Source organism: Protopterus annectens, chromosome 3.part1 (genome assembly GCF_019279795.1).
Source record: "Protopterus annectens isolate FY-2018-M chromosome 3.part1, PAN1.0, whole genome shotgun sequence".
Lineage (NCBI taxonomy): Eukaryota > Metazoa > Chordata > Ceratodontiformes > Protopteridae > Protopterus > Protopterus annectens.
The window spans coordinates 1,129,300,607-1,129,318,095 of record NC_056732.1 but is presented as its reverse complement, the minus strand read 5'-3'; positions in this window follow the sequence as shown (position 1 = coordinate 1,129,318,095).

The window sequence follows — 17,489 nt, the reverse complement described above, 5'->3', positions numbered from 1 at the left end:
ATGGTAACTATGGAGTCCGGAAAGTATTCACCACTCGCATGGAAGAAAAAGTGTAGTAATACATATGCTCATGCTAACCCACAGTCACAACTGCAGCATACCAGACATTTTAATGGGTGTACCCCACTGATATGTACCATTCCATGAGGCACATAACTGATGAACCTGAAAGTCTCTGGGGCCTGCTCAGCAGCATACTCAAATACCCTAATAGATGTCAAGGCCCACACCATGGCCAGACCACACTGCATGCTGTAACACCCTAGCAGATATAGCAAGCATTCCAAGGTGTGAATGTACATGGAAAATAGGAAAGCTACAGCAGCACACTACAGTCAAGACACCTAGCAGGCATAAAAGTAGTGACTGTAAAGGGCAACTATTGAAGCCTTAGCAACAGAGTGCAAGCAAAAGTGAAAGGAAAGCACACACACACACACACACACACACACACACACACACACACACATTAACAATAGTAGTAGTTGTAGTTGCCAGTGTACATACACAGTTAGTACAGGAAACTGGAGAAATGAATGGAGGAATGTTAATCTACAACACACCTGGAAATATGAGAGAGATACCAACCTTTACACTCACAGAACATTGTCCACAGCATAACAGCATGGTCCATGCCCTTAACATCTGAAAGGGCTACGCCTATCTCACACACCTTTTTATAGCACTGTTCTGAAATCACAGTGAGAACTGCAATCAGTACACAACTGGCTGCATGCAATTAGCAAATGCTGGCTAACAATTGGTGCAGAGGCCATCACATGGGCATATGCAGATACCTACAAAAGTATGCTGTACTCCATGTCCATGCATGCAATACTTTCATTGCACCCTGAGAAGGACGTGAGAGACAGACAGAGACAGAGAGAGAGAGAGAGACAGACAGAGAAAACTGCAATTAAGCAGACAGAAACAAATTGTTCAGCAACAGCTACCTGAAAGCTGACAACTGGGAAGTGGAGCAGCAGGACAGAGAACCAGACAACAGCAGAAGCAGCTGTGACAAACACAGGTAATGTAAAGTAATACTATAAAGGTGTACATACTGTGAACCCTCCAAATGTGTCATTGGTCTGTATCCATATGTATATGAAGATGTGTAAAGGGCAGGAGACATACAGCAACTATCAGTGAAGGCTGTACATACATTTGTATGTGAGAGCATCTATGTGCACATATCAATGTTGTTTGATTGTAGGTTGTAGTGCCATGTACAAATTAGGTTACACAGCTATGTATGTTTAGCAGTATGTTAGTGTGTGTATACAGTATGGTAGACAAATATGTTGATATACCTGTCTAACATATGGATATGTATGTATGTCATCATATGTATGTGTATATATATATATATATATATATATATATATATATATGTATATATATATATATATATATATATATATATATATATATATATATATATGATATGCATATATGTATACATGCATAGAGAGAGAGATGTAGGAATACATAGACAGATGTCGATAGAATATTGTACCAACATATCTATGTAATGCACACATGCAGATATCGATATATGTAGATACATATACATAGACAGACTGATCTGACTACCTACAGGTATGATTGTATATGATGACCTGCAACACAGCCTGTCCCACCCCATCTGTCACTCACACCCCCTCTGTGCCCCCCCCCTCCACATCTATGGCAATATATGTACATCAATATATATATATGTGTATATGTATACGGACATATATATATATATATATATATATATATATATATATATATATATATATATATATATATATATATATATATATATATATATATATATATATATATATATATATATATATATAGAGAGAGAGAGAGAGAGAGATGTATATAAAGTCTGAGTGAGGCACATGTGTACAGATGTATTGCAACAGGTGCCTGGTGACAAAGGCATGGAGTGAACACCAGTGTCAAATCCGGAGTATCATACCACATTCCAGATCACCTACACCAGTAACCACCAGATATGTGATTGGCCGCCCACCACTGCATGTGTCAGGGGTGAGCAGGGTCAGAAATGTGTAGAATAGTGGCCCCAATGATAGTCACAGTGGCACACTATCCCTGGAATACCTGCACATGGTATGTGTCCACAGACATGGTGAGTCAGGTATGGACATGTAGGTCGGTGTACCCCCCACACCACATAATGGATGCCATGGTATGGACCTCACATGACAGCAACAGATATGGAGAAGGACACAGTGACATGTACAACACTGTGACAACGCACTCAAACACATTACCAATACACAGTGACTGACAACACCACAGAGTTCACATATGCTACCCACATAGAGGTTACCACTCCCAGATTTACATATGGAGGTCACACCCATGACAGATGTCCAACAACCATAGTAACACCTCCCACCATCCACAACCTAAATGTCTGCTGTGTGTCATCCGTGCCACTGCAATAGTGTGCACATGTGGAGGTAAGAATTCCTACTCACAGATAAGACACACCCTGCAATAAACCACACAGTGTTAAGAAGCGAGACGCCCCATGAGTACATGTCACACATACCCCTGCTGAATGTTAGTCAGATAGGTAATATGCCATATGAGTCACCCTGTGTAACTGTGTGACGGCAGCAGGTACCATCACACCACATGTGTCACAATGGTCAGGGTAGCAGAACAGTACGCTGCTGTAGACACAGGGGCAATAGCATATTGTATAGTATTGTATTGTAATGTAATGTATTGTGTTGTATTGTATTGGTATGGTGAGGTGCCTCCTTCATGGAGTGGAACCACTGCTGCTGTGCGCCAGTGTACAGGTACATATCCTGTAGTCAGGCTAGTGTTACATAGCACTTCTATATGTGTGTTTAGCTCCTGTCAGAGGTTATGTAGCATGCAACTGGGGATACCATCAGGTCCCATCCATGTTGTGTATTCTGCTGTCCTGGGTGTCTCTCACCTGGACATCTGTGATGACGGGAGGTTACAGTCAGCTGGGATAACTATGCCTTATTACAGGGGAGAGGGCGGGGTGACACCTGCACTGAACCTGTCCGCCACAATGTTGTCGATATCTGTGGTGTCAGTGAAATATGTGTTGTGTACTACCTATGGGCATAGAGGATGGCTCCTGACCAGGTTGCTAACATAACTGAAGAAGGCCTCCTGGTCATCTGTAGTGTCACTCTTGATTTCCCTCTCAACGTTGCCCATGTAGTCAGTATGATGGGAAATAGATCCTTACCAGTGCTGCTCAGACATGCCCTCCCTTCAGTGAATGATGCTCTGTCTTGCAGTAGCTTCCATCTTCTGTAATACAATCTGTCTATGGCTGGGGTCCACCAGACAGGATGCTGTCCCTTTGTGGAGAGTGTCTTGGTCATATATGGGATTGCATGATCCATGCATTCTTGGAGATGTCTGTAGAAAGCAATTGTGTAGGGGTCACCATTGTGGGTTGTATCTGCCACTGGCCCAGTGGGCTGTAAGGATACCATATCACTGTTACAAAGTGTAAAGTTTGTATCTGTAATGTTATGCACTATAGTCATCTGTGCTGGTGGTGGAGGTGGGATATGTATATCCAGGGCAATCAGTGTGTGGTCAGCCCCCAGTAGTTGCCGATGTAGGCCATACAGTACCTAGATACAAACCCCCAGAGTGAGGAGGTGCTTCTGACCTGAATCGGTGTTCTGACTGCTGGTGTTTGGTAGTATGTCGTATGGAGTCTGCCAGGTACTGTTGCACAGTTGCTGGCCGAGCACTGATACCTGGCCATCTACATGTGTATCCACCAATAGACAGACAGATGCTACATATGTGAGATATGTTGTATCATAACAGTCGAGTAGCATGTGTAGTATGTGTGCCAAAGTCTGCTGACATATATTGCTGATACCAGGTTATTTTCTTTCTCAGGTACATGGCCCACCCGCGGAACCCCACCTACTCCACAGCTGAGGATGAGGAGATACACCAGAGCCTGGTGCGGGACTATGCAATACTCTTTTCCCACACCAGCCAGAATCAGCAGGAGAGGGCTGCACTGTGGCAAGACCTTGTCCGTCGGGTAAATGATATAGGCATGCATAATAGGACATATGAGCAGGTATGACATCACTGCAGTGATTTAATCAGACATGTCCATCAGCGTGCGTCAGATATCCACAGGCAATAGGTCGCCACAGGTGGTGGGGTGGCTACACATCCCCCACTCACCAGACTGGAGGGACTACTCCTGAGTGTAGTGGCTCCAGTCCACCAGCAACAACAACAGCAGCAGACATGCATCATGATGGAGGCTGGAGCCACACAGCAGCAAGACAGTGAACGTGCAGGTAATATGTCATATGTATAGTTGACTGTTGTGTACACTGGTAGTTAATGCATGTGTGAGGTGTGTCCTTGGTTTGTAGCTGTCACCATAGTATTTAATGTGCAAGTGTGATATCCTCAATATTAGCTGCTGACCTGTGAAAGGCGACTGTTGTACTCCTGACCTGTATCATACTCAGTAACAATGGCACAGTTGTGCCCACTGACATTAGTTTCTTCATGTCTGCAGGACCCTCTGGTATAACTGCAATGCAGCCTATCCATGCTGGTGAGTGTGTATTAACAATTCCTGTAATAGTGTTGATAGTAATAGTACTATTTGGCTCACTTAGTAGTGCTCTTTGTATGCATGTAGGTGTGTCTGCGTCTGTGTGTTGATATCACGCATACTGAGTACTGTACAATTGTGTGAAACTGTGTGCACGTGTGCATGTGTGCATGTGTGCACCTGTGCACCTGTGCATGTGTGCATGTGTGCATGTGTGCACGTGTGCATGTGTGCATGTGTGCACCTGTGCACGTGTGCACATGTGCATGTGTGCATGTGTGCATGTGTGCACGCGTGCACGTGTGCATGTGTGCATGTGTGCATATGTGCACCTGTGCATGTGTGCATGTGTGCATGTGTGCATGTGTGCACCTGTGCATGTGTGCACCTGTGCACGTGTGCATGTGTGCATGTGTGCACATGTGCATGTGTGCATGTGTGCACCTGTGCACGTGTGCATGTGTGCACGTGTGCATGTGTGCATGTGTGCACGTGTGCATGTGTGCATGTGTGCACGTGTGCATGTGTGCATGTGTGCATGTATGCATGTGTGCACCTGTGCATGTGTACATCGCTGGTAATGTGTAGACATTGTAAACTGTGTTTCCTGTTTCCTTCCCACAGGTTCTGTTGCTGCTCTGGTGTCATGTAACAGGGAACCTGAGTCAGGGGCCGTGGGTACTGATAATGATGACATCGGTGTAATGGCACAGGAAGGTATGCCAGGGTCCGCCATTGGTCAGCCAATTGACAGTACACTGCTGTCGACCCCATCAATGCGCACAGTTATTCTGCCAATACACCCCTTGTCACCACTGTCCCTAGGTGATGGACAGCATACAGTGGGCATTGACCAGGGTAATGTGGTATCTGTGGCACATGCCTCCCCACACAGCAGCCATGGGCATGGCCCAGAGATGGTACCACACAGACAGATGTCCAGGGGTTCTCGTGGGAGCATCCATGGGCGTACTGCCCCTGTCAGACGTGCCCACAGAGGTCTTACAACCTCAGCTATGTTTCGGACTGTCATGCAGGCACAGTCACGTATGGAACGGTACACCAGACAGGGTCTGAGGGAGCTGGCAGCATGTCGCACAGCCATGACTGACAGTATGTGTGACATTGCGGCTGCCATCCGTGATTTCACCGATGTCGTAGACAGACGTTGTGGGGACATATTAGACCGGTTCCACAACTACATGTCCATGAGCCAGGGTGATGGTGGGCGGTTGAGGCGTCGACGTGGCCGTATGCCAGCAACAGCAGCAGCTGGCAGTCGGCGCGGATGACAACAGGGCCGGCCGCCCGTAGTGCCAGCAGCAGCCCCAGCAATGCTGGGTCTGTGCTGTCATCAGACTGCCCCAGGAGACCACGTGCACGTGGCTCTGGCCAGGCCCGACAGGGATCTGTGTCCAGTCAACGAACACCTGCTTCTGATGACAGTACCCAGTCTGGGTTGGTACCGGAAACGGTCTGTAGCACCCCTGCAAGGCACAGGTACCGTGTCCGTGGCCAGAGACACTGATCTGTATGACCTGGCAGGTACAGTCTGTGGCTGTCCACAAACACCAGTATATGGCAGCCATGAGGTGGAACTGTGTGCATCCATACACACATGCAAATTGACAACACCTAGGGCTACCGCATACATGCACACACTGCATCAACATTGCCCCACCTTCTACTGCTGTCCCTCACCAACACACATACACATACATGTCAATTGGTGGTATGGGTGGCTGACTCAGGCATACCAAGTTCACACCCTGTGCATATGATGAAACTGTGCCACCTCCTGCAATCTGTAACAACTGTGCAGGTACAGGTTAACATGTTGCTGATGCACAGGGTGACCACATAGATGTGTAGTAATAATATCATGTTGTTAACAGTACTGTGTGCTGAATTAATTGTGGGTATATCACAGCATGCCTGATGCAGTAAGTGTGTTATTGTCATGCCCTGTTGTCTACACCCATGGTAAGTACCATAGTGTATCATCTGTACATGTTGGCATACTGGTGGTAATGATGTCAACAGAAGGCTACATACATAGGTAGCACAGGGGATAGGGTAATGAATGTAGTAATACACAATGATGGACATGTAAATTGCAAGTGGCATGTTGCCCACACTAGACTCTGCAATGCAGATGTTTGAGGATGTTGATATGTGTGCAATACTACACAACTGGTACAGGACACACAGGAGCACCCTAGCACTGCATGCACACATCTCATACCATGCTAGACAGCCCCAACACACATAACTAACTGTCACAGGAGGGAGAGTCCCCATATATGTCAGGGATACTGTGGTGGCAGGCCAGGGAGCATACATCCTACTAAGTATGGAACCACTGAGTGAAGGCTCAGTGTCTGTTATTTGACATGTGTATTACTGCAGGTATGAGCACATGGGTTTCTATCCAGTTATTGTACATCCTGACAGTACATGCATGTTCCGTACACTTGTGTGCACTGAGACTGGACCCTAGCCATCTGACGTGTATTTCCATGTACATGTGCATAGTGCCTGCATATTTGCAGTGTTACCTACTGGAACTGGTACAGTTTGTTTGTTGTACAATGGACTACATGGAGCCCTGTTTACTGTATCTTTGTTTGCATGCATGTTTGCTTGCAATAACCCTGGAATACTGATCACACCTGCAATGCATAGTTATAGAGCTTCTGTGGACTCCTAGTGCCATCTGCATAGCCTACTATATGTATGTCCATGTCCCACTTGACAGGTTGTCACTGTTTGTCCTGTTCACATATACATTGCCTGTGACACAGTGCATATGACCTGCCTGGCATGTGTCCACGTGAGCAGTCATATATGCTACTGCTAACTAATCACAGGCACTACACCTTCACACATTCATCTTCTGTTGAACTACCTGCTTTGCTAGGGACAGCCTGCACCTGTCACCCCTAGCCTTTCAGATATTGGCAAAGGCTCTTGCTACCCCCATAGTGCCTATGTTAGGCAGGGCTCAAATGACAAACCCACCTTCATAGGTATCACAAGGGATAAGACACTAAGAGCAATGCTACCCAACGCCAGATGTCTACACCTCCAGATGCATGCACCCAAAACACTCCTTGGCATGGATAACATCGATATCTGTGCAGTAACAGATGCCTGGTTTAGGGCTACTGAGAGCACACCAGCACTACCGTGTGTAACCCGGTTGATTTCTTTGATACAGTCACCAAGGCCATTGCCGAGGGGAAGGTGGTTCACACAGCCTACCTGGACCTTGCAAACGCCTTCGCAACAATACTCCACTTGGGCATTCTAGGGAAGCTCACCAGCTTAAATATAAGCCCCTATGTCACTAGATGGATTGCACAGTGGCTCAAGAACAGAACCCACATGGTTAGTATTGCTGGAGCCATGCCAGACCCCATAACAGTTACAGGTTGTGTCCCACAAGGCTCAGTCCTGGGACCCTCTTGTTTGGTATATATTTATTGGAGGTACAGGCCAACACGGATGAACTGTGGCTGTCCAAATATGCAGATGACTGCAAACTGGCCACCATAATCGACTCCTCAGCTGACACAAGCATCTTCCAAAGGGGCATCATAGCAACAGACAACTTGTGCCAGACCCATGGCCATCTGCTGTACAGTGTTTAGAAGGGGAATGTGCATCCTGTAGTCTGTTCACCTAGTTGCCAAAAGGGACATTGTCCTCACACACACTAACCCCCCTCAGCCAAAAACACACACTTGCCAATTGCAGGATTCAAACCCCTATCTGACTGTTATGACGGACGCATTAGCAGAGCACGCTATTTGCATTACTGGGGGTTTTCTCTTCCCCTGCTATACTTATAGAGTGCTGACATCATCAGTGTTTAGAAAAGGGAATGGGCATCCTGTAGTCTGTTCACCTAGTTGCCAAAAGGGACATTTCCCTCACACACTAACCCCCCTCAGACAAACACACACACTTGCCATTCACAGGATTCAAACCCCTACCTCACTATGTTATGACACTTGCAGACACATTAGCAGAGCGCGCTTTTCGCATTACTGGGAGGTTTCTTTTCTCCTGCTGTACTTATAGGGTGCTGACATCATCGGTGTTTAGAAAGGGAATGTGCATCCTGTAGTGTCTTATCCTATTTGCCAAAAGGGACATTTCCCTCACACACACAAACCCCCCTCAAACAAACACACACACTAGCCATTCACAAGATTCAAACCCCTACCTAACTATGTTCTGACACTTGAGACGGACGCAGTAGCAGAGTGCGCTATTTGCATTACTGGGATGTTTCTTTTCTCCTGCTGTACTTATAGGGTGCTGACATTATCGGTGTTTATAAAGGGAATGTGCATCCTGTAGTGTCTTATCCTATTTGCCAAAAGGGACATTTCCCTCACACACACACACTTGCCATTTGCAGGATTCAAACCCCTACCTAACTATGTTATGACACTTGAGACGGACACTTTAGCAGAGCGCGCTATTCGCATTACTGGGAGGTTTCTTTTCTCCTGCTGTACTTATAGGGTGCTGACATCATCGGTGTTTAGAAAGGGAATGTGCATCCTGTAGTGTCTTATCCTATTTGCCAAAAGGGACATTTCCCTCACACAGACTTACACACACACCAACCCCACTCACACACACTGAGCGTTTGCAGGAATTGAAACCCCTACCTAACTATGTTATGACACTTGAGACGGACGCATTAGCGGAGCACGCTATTCGGATTACTGGGAAGTTTCTTTTCTCCTGCTGTACTTATAGGGTGCTGACATCATCTGTGTTTAGAAAGGGGAATGTGCATCCTGTGGGGAGGCAGACACCAAGCACACTATGGCTAAGCTGTCATTCCCTAGGGCAAACAGCCTAGTGTTGACCTCTACACCATTATGTTTAATTGTCAAATGCGCATTATTTGTTGCTGATAGACTGTTTGCATATCTTTATTGCCATAGCATTCCCTGTTTGTATGAACAACTTCTGCATCTGTGGAAAATGTTTGCATATGGGAGGGATCCACTATATCACGTATGTCTCTGTAGTCATTTAACTGTGTGCACTGGGCAGACTGCTGTAATGTGGTTGGTTCCTGGCATAACACATAACAATACCAGATATGTGTGTCCAACTGCTAAACCGAGATTTGGACTAAGTGTGTGAGCATGCCCAGTTCAGCCTTCCCATGGCATGTTGTCAAAGTGTGTGAGCATGCCCACTGTGAGCATTCCATATGTTGGACTCTGCAGCCCACCTCATTTGTGGATGTGTGTGAACTTCAACAACTATCACCCGTTTATGGTTGTGGGTTGTATGTCATGTTGTGTAGTTACTGTACAACTGCTTTGAGTGTGAACACAACAGGATTATACTGTGCCTGCAGTGTTTGCATGGGATACTTTGCATACAGTTGTCAACATCCTTTCACACTGACCTAACACTGTAGTACTGTATAGTGTACTGGTAGTACTTTGACTGTGGTGGACAGTATCCTGGGCTTTACTGCTATCACTGCTTTACATTTCGATAGTGGGCACAACAGCCTGGTTGGGGCCAGTTGTGTACATCTGACCATGTTGCATTTTGTTCAGATATGAACTACTTACACCAGGCTTGTCCAACATTGTTAGTGTATTCCACAACATAGGTGTACAATTGCAAACACTAACAATGTGCCCTAGTCCATGTCTAATGCAAGTTGGAGAGTGTATTTGTCCTTCAACACACACTGTAAGAGGAGTTTGCCATGACATATGTCATGGTTAGTATACTGTGCCTCTGTCTACCTGTGACATGACAGTGATACCCAGGATAAACCTACCATCTCCTGTCCACCCATCAGGATTCCTATTGAGGAAGATTGATAAGTGACTCTATAGGTAGCCTGTGCTGAGGGTTCACTCATGGGTGGGAGTGGCTTCTGTGTTATGGATCACACAGTACAGCTTGTCCTATGTAAGTCAGTGCTGGGGTTCAGGTCTCTCATGTGCATAGCTCACTGCCATTCAGATTGTACAAGGTGCAGCATGTTTATTGATGCCAGCAACACAGGCAACACATGGCATCTGTGTAGGCTGTTTGATACTCCTGATGAGGTACTGTTGGGGACTATACAGTTGATGGAGGTATCTGCTGAGGTACATCCCACAGGAGCTATTGTAGTCGATTGTACCACTGATGCAGGATGACTGCAGAGCCACAATGACCTCCCCTTATGTAGATCTGACAGCCTTCATGATTAGGTGGGTATATGGTATGTTTCTGTAAACACTACAGCACATGTTTGTCCAATGCAGGATATCTATCACCCTGTGTTCCCAGGTCTCTCATTACATGTTAACTACATAATGGGTTAACACCTATGTGGTAACTGGTGGGCACTTACTGTATATCCACGGGGGTTGACTATACACGTTTCTGCACTTAGCTTGCTGACATAGCTATGGCACCAGTTGTCTGTTTCTATGTGGCCCTTTTGTGGGATGCATGTGTCAGCTGGTGGATCATATGTGGTGAGCAGTTTGTAGTCCTCTGCAAAAATGTTAGGACACAGTCCTTCCATGTTTGCCTGTACCTATGGGACATATATACCAGACGAGGGAGATACCAGGACAAAGCCTTGTGGGATGCCAGATATATCTGGTTTGTAGTCTGACATGGCTGAAGCATGTCTGACCATGTCTGTTCTGTCCTTGGTCTGGTTTGCAACCCCTCTACTGACATGTGGGTTTATATTTACGCTGGTGAGCCTATCTATACTGAACATGTAGGGTATTGTATAGAAGCCTTTGCAAGGTCCAGATACACTGTGTGGAGCACATTGCCCTCATCAATGACCTTAATGACTGTTTCAATTGAGTCAAACATGGTTAGGGGCAGGATCTGCCCTTGAGAAGGCCACACTGGGTTGGGTCCGGTGTCAGTAGGTCCCCAACATCCTTATGTCTGTGGTACATGCTGATCCTTTCCATAGCTGTGCAAACTGGGCTTCTCAGGATTCTGGGGTAGTACTGTTCAGTATCCATTCAGGCAACACCTTTGTTGAGAAGGACCACTGTTGTTGTACACTGCTCTTTGGGTACATATTCTGTGGTAAGGCTGACATTGAGCAGTAGTGTGGTTTGGCATTCCATTCATCTTAGAGTCCATGTTGCACTAAGCCCAGGACACCATCTCATACCATTGCTGCTGTGTGTTTTGCTTTGGAGATGTTGTCTGTTACCTCAGCATCTGCAATGTCAGGGCCAGCAGTCTGCTGGGATAGATATTCTGCATTCTGGGGGTGGGGATTTGCACTGCACCTGTCAGGATGTATGTTGGCAATATGTGTGTGTGTTTGCGGTATTTGTGTGATTCAGGGCATATGTGTGCATTCCCAACATGGCTCCTACCATCAGTTGTGTAAGCCTTGGGATTATCCTTAGTGTCCTGTACAATTTGTATCTACATAGGTTCATAGGTTCATACTAGGCTATCCACCCTGGGCATTTGTTAGCCTAGCCAGAGTGTGTGTGGCTTTTGAGACCCCTTGCTATGTGGATATTATGGCCATTTATGATTTGCTTTGCTGTGCCTCTGTCTGGACATGACAGAGTGAAGACCCCCACTGTAACTCTACAATCATCCATCCACTTGGCAAGATTCCTGTTGAACAGTGTCAGTGAGGGGCTCTGCCTAACATGGAGTGGGATTCTGGTCCAGGGTGTGGGGAGCCTCTGGATTATGTATCTGTCCCAACGGCACATCCTATTTCATTATTTGTTGAGGTTGACATCTCTCACTCTCGCAGCTCCAATGGATATGTGTTTTCTGGGGTGGAGCATGTCCATTACTCCTGTGTTGGGCATGGCCTCCTTCAACAGGCATGCAATGCCTCTGTGTGGGCAGTATCTGACTGGATTCAGCTGGGGTGTCTACAGCCAGGCAGCATATGACATATATTTGAGACACTTTATCCTCTTGGTGAGGTACCTTTGAGGTCTTTCTATCTGCTGCAGGTGTCAGGTAAGGTAGATCTCATATGAGGCATTGTACTAGATTATGGGTGTGATTAGAGAAAAGTATAGGGGCACAGTGACCTCTGTTGCCGTAGATGTGACTCCTTTCCTGATACGGTGTCAAATGTAGACAGTCTTCCTAGCCACATTGGCAATGTGGGTGTCACATAACAGGTTACTGTCCACTTGTGTCCCTAGGTCCCTGGTTACTCCTTCCATACATAATGGTTTACCACCTATGTGGTAATTCGTGGTACCTTGTTTGATATTTGGTGGAACATTCATACTGTCCAGTGTCTTCAGGACGGTTGGGGGGGGGTTATTGTGTGTGAGAGTGCGGTCTGTAGCATGCTACAGACTGCACAGCAGTCTTGCCTAGAGTTAGTTGCACATGGGTGAACTCCACTGCCTTGTGCATTGTCAGTTACCTGGACGTATGGGTGTCTGTGCTGCCTATGGATACTCACCCTCCTTTTATGTTTTGTTCCAGGTTTTGGGGCCATGACACATGGTACGTGGTATAACCTGGTAGTGCTGGTGTGCTGTCAGGAGCCTTGCAGCAGGTTTCTGTCACTGCACAGACATCGATGTTCTCTATTCTGGGGATGGCCTCGGGAGCATGCATATTGGGGTGTACACATCTGGCATTGGTCAGCATTTCCCTTATGTTTCTTCCCAATTATGTTTTCTAGGGTGGTGGGTCAGTCTTTTCAGCCTTGCCTACAAAAGGCTCTATGGAGGTGGCAAAGGCCTTATCCAATATTCAGACGCCCAGGGGTAACAGGTGCAGGCCATCTCAAGAACAGCTGCATGGCTTGTCAAGCATAACATCCCAAGCAGACAGACATTGGATCCCCTTGGAATGACACCAGTAAGTGTGCTACTTGCTATGACTGATCATTCCGTTTTTGTACTGTGGCATTATTCTTGGTAAGGGTAGGATGCTGCAAACGGTGAGTGTCATACCGGCCTGGACTTCATAATTGGATAGCTCATCTGTGTCTCTTTACATGTAGTCTAGGGCAGTACATCTCAGGTCATTCACACCAGCATGGACTATGACTGCATCATATGTCTACTTGCTTTGGAGTGACCTACATATTTCTGTTATGTGGCATATTGTGGCAGCCTACAGGCAGCTTACTGTACCCTTTCCCTTGTTCAGTCTGGTGTGCGGGACAGCAGTGTGTCTGACTATGGAGTCACCTATTACAACTGTATCAGGCATGTTGTTTCTCCTTCTGGCATGTGACTGTTTGGCACACCAGCTTTGTGTGCTATGTGTTGCATGTGCTATGTTTGGAGGCTGTTTCATTGGGTGTCTGCTTTAGAGGCCTCTGTTGGTGTGCTGTGTTTGTGATTTCTGCCTCTGGGAATGTATTTCTGTGTTTATGTGTTTGGTTTGCAGTTGTGATAGGTCTATGTGGGTATGTGTTTGTGGTGTGTGTGGTTACCTTCTCCTACTGACTTGTTTTGGGAGTACTGAGTTGAGGGAGCTCAGCCTCCAGTTTGGATGGATGGTTGCATCTCTCACATATATTTGTATTTCTTGGGTGGAGTTGGGGGTTGTCTGTGTACTTGGGGCAGGAGTAACATTGCCTCAGGATTCACAGATTCCACTTGTTGTGGCTGGCCTTAGTGGATTGCATGTGTGGACAGATTTTATTGCCATACTACTGATCAGTAATTACTTCATTGTTCATGTTTGCTGTATCATGTAGTAGCTTCCTCATTCTCTTGCATGTTTTGGTTATGGATGGTGTCCACCATGCCAGATTTAGGCACTGTGTCTTGTTTTAATTTAGGACTGCATAATCCAAGCATTCCTGGCAGTGTTCATGGAATGGCTGTATTACAGGTTCTGAGGTGTGGCCCATATTTTGCACCTGCACGGGACCTTTAGTGGATTCCACATCAGTTTGGAGGTGTGCAAATATTGCTTAGCACATGTTTTCCACTGTGGTTTCCCGGCCAGGGACTGTGGTCAGGATTTGTATATCCAGTGTGATTACTATATGGTCTGGTTTTACCAGTGGGCAATACACTTCTCATCTTGACATCCCGTACCCATGTTGCTGATTATCACATCCAGTATGCTTACCCCTCTTGTGGGGGTGGTACGTTGTTCCTGGGCCTTTTGGTTTGTGGATTCGATGAACTTTTGTCCTACACTGTTGCAGCTGGTATAATGCTCCCAGTCTATATGTCTGGGTATTTGCAGTCGCCCAATATAATGTGGTTTGGAGGACTTGATATATTCATGTATTCCAGCATAGGCCGGATGCAGTTCCTGGTGTTGGGCCAGTAGTCTGTAGCAGGCTGTAAACTGGGGGGCAGTTTTAGCCACTGTTACTTGAGCATGGCTAGTCCATGCTGCTTTTGTGGTGGTACCAACATGGGGTGTGGTTATCCTTGACAATTCTTGCTAGTCACCCTCCTTTTGTAGCTTGTTCCAAGTTTTGAGGCTGTACAGCACAGTATGAGGTGTAACCTGGTAGTGTTAGGGTGCTGTTGTGAGCCTTGCCTCAGTTTTCTGTTACAGCACAGTTATCAACATTCTCCATACTGGGTGAGCTTAGGCTGCATGCATCCTGCTGTTTCAACTTATCCCTTATCTTATTCTTATCCCTTCTGGTACCTATGGAGATAGGTTTGTGTTTTGAGCCTTACCTATTCAGGGCACACTGTGCTGACAACAGCCTTTGCCAGTATCCATACGGCCTGCACTGATAGGTGCACGCCAGTCCTAGCAGGTGGTGCATCATGTCATGCTCAGCATATCATCTCAGACTGGCACACATTGGGTCCCCTTTGAGTAACTGCAATACATCAGTCAATTGTTGCACTTGATCATCTCGTTGTCATGTTGTGGCATGCTGCTTGTTGAGGGTAGGATGTTAGTCAGGGTCCTCAGGTGTGCATATGGTACTTGGTGTTACATTACTTAACACATAGCATTCATGCCTCAGGTGGTGCTGCAGGGCTGCCTCTGTCGGATGCGCATATTACACTTCCCTGTACATGTTTGAGAGCAGGTTGTGTCACGTTAGGCATCCCTGTTACTATATGAGTGAGTCAGAGGGGTATCATTCCCAAGGTTCCTACTGAGCCAATGTATGTGCTATGCATTGCCTCTTTGCCAAGGCCAGGGCATACTGGGCATGCCTCCTTCTGCCTACTGGGGCAGGCTCAGGTTGTTCCTCCTCTGAGTCACGCTGTGCCTGTGGTGGCCTTGGCAATGGTGGGGGGCTGTTTGGCCCAGCCCTATGCTGGTCCTGCTGCAGCTGTTTTCGCAAGATCATATTATGTAGCATAGCACATACCATGACAATTTGGGTACATGTAGTTGGTGTGTACTGCAAGGCTCCACCAGATGTGTCCAGACACCGGAACCGTGACTTGAGCAGCCCAAACACACGCTCTATTACATTACGTGTTTGTGCGTGTGCCTCATTATGGCGTTCTTCTTCAGGTGTGTGTGCGTTTCTGATGGGTGTCATCAGCCATGGCTCCAGTGCATACCCTGCATCCCCCACTAGGTGTCCATGCGGGATGTCCCCATTGGCAAATGTCTGGTACAGCTGCGTCAAATGCCAGATGTGGGAATCGTGGTAGCTCCCAGGACAGCCAGCACACACATTCATTATTATGCCCTGGGCATCACACACGACCTGGCAGTTGATGGAGGGGAAGCCCTTGCGGTCGATGTATGCCCTACCCCGCTCACTGGCTGGTGCTTTGATGCGTATGTGCGTGCAGTCTATTGCACCCACTACCTCAGGGTATTCCACTATTTGCTGGAAGAGACGCATGTTGCTGGCCAATACCTCACGGGCATTGGGGAAGTATACATGATCACCGACATGTGCTGACATGGCATCCAGGAACTGGTGCAGTACCCTGGAAGCTGATGCCTGTGATATCCCCATCATATCGCCAGTTGGTCTCTGGAAGGTACCTGTTGCTAGTATTCTTAGGCCAACACATACCTTGGTTTCCACTGGGATGGGTTCCCCTCTGTTGGTTCTGTGTGTGAGGCGTGGCCTGCACAGCTCCACTATTTGCTGCAGGAGGTCTCTGTCCACTCTATAGCGCTCTACTATCTCCAGCTCATGTAACCCATGGTAAGTGACCCTGGGCCTGTACACTCTTCTCCATCTCCTCACTGTGGGTTGTCTGGCACCATTTGCATTGTCACCACCCTCAGCAAGTCGCCTATGTCTCATTATGACAGCTATGGCAGCCCCTAACATTTCTGCTCTGAGTTCAGCTTTTTCAGTTTTCACTTCTGATAACTTAACTCCTGTCTTGCAGTGTCCCTTGAGAGAAACATTCTGCACTGCTGTTTGCAGAGTTTTAAGTGCTGGGCTGGCCTAGTATTCTGCCTGTGTAATTGCCTGCATCTAATTGTTTTCACCTGCTAGCCCCAGCAGTATTCCCTGCTAACTTCCTACTACATCTGTTGCTTCCTTTTTCCTTTCTGTTTCCTCAGGGTGGAGCCGTGTGCAAACCAGCAGAAACACGCTCACAGTGGCTTACACGCGCGCACACATACTTACACAGTTCAGAATCTGCTTATTCAGTTTTAAACGCGTGCACGCCCACACACACGGTGTTAAACATCTCCCAACACGCTCCCACATGCTGAGTCTGCCTTACACACGCGCACACTGCCTTACTCGCGCTTAGTGGCGCGCACACATGCGCATACACATCTAGCAAGAAACTTTGGTGTAGACAACAGTGTACACCTTCCATTTCTTGACTTTCTCATGTTTACTTAGTGGCACACCTCTTTCCTTGATATCTGTCTGACATCTGTCATGTAACTCTAACCTCCAATGACCTGCATCTCTTTCTACCAT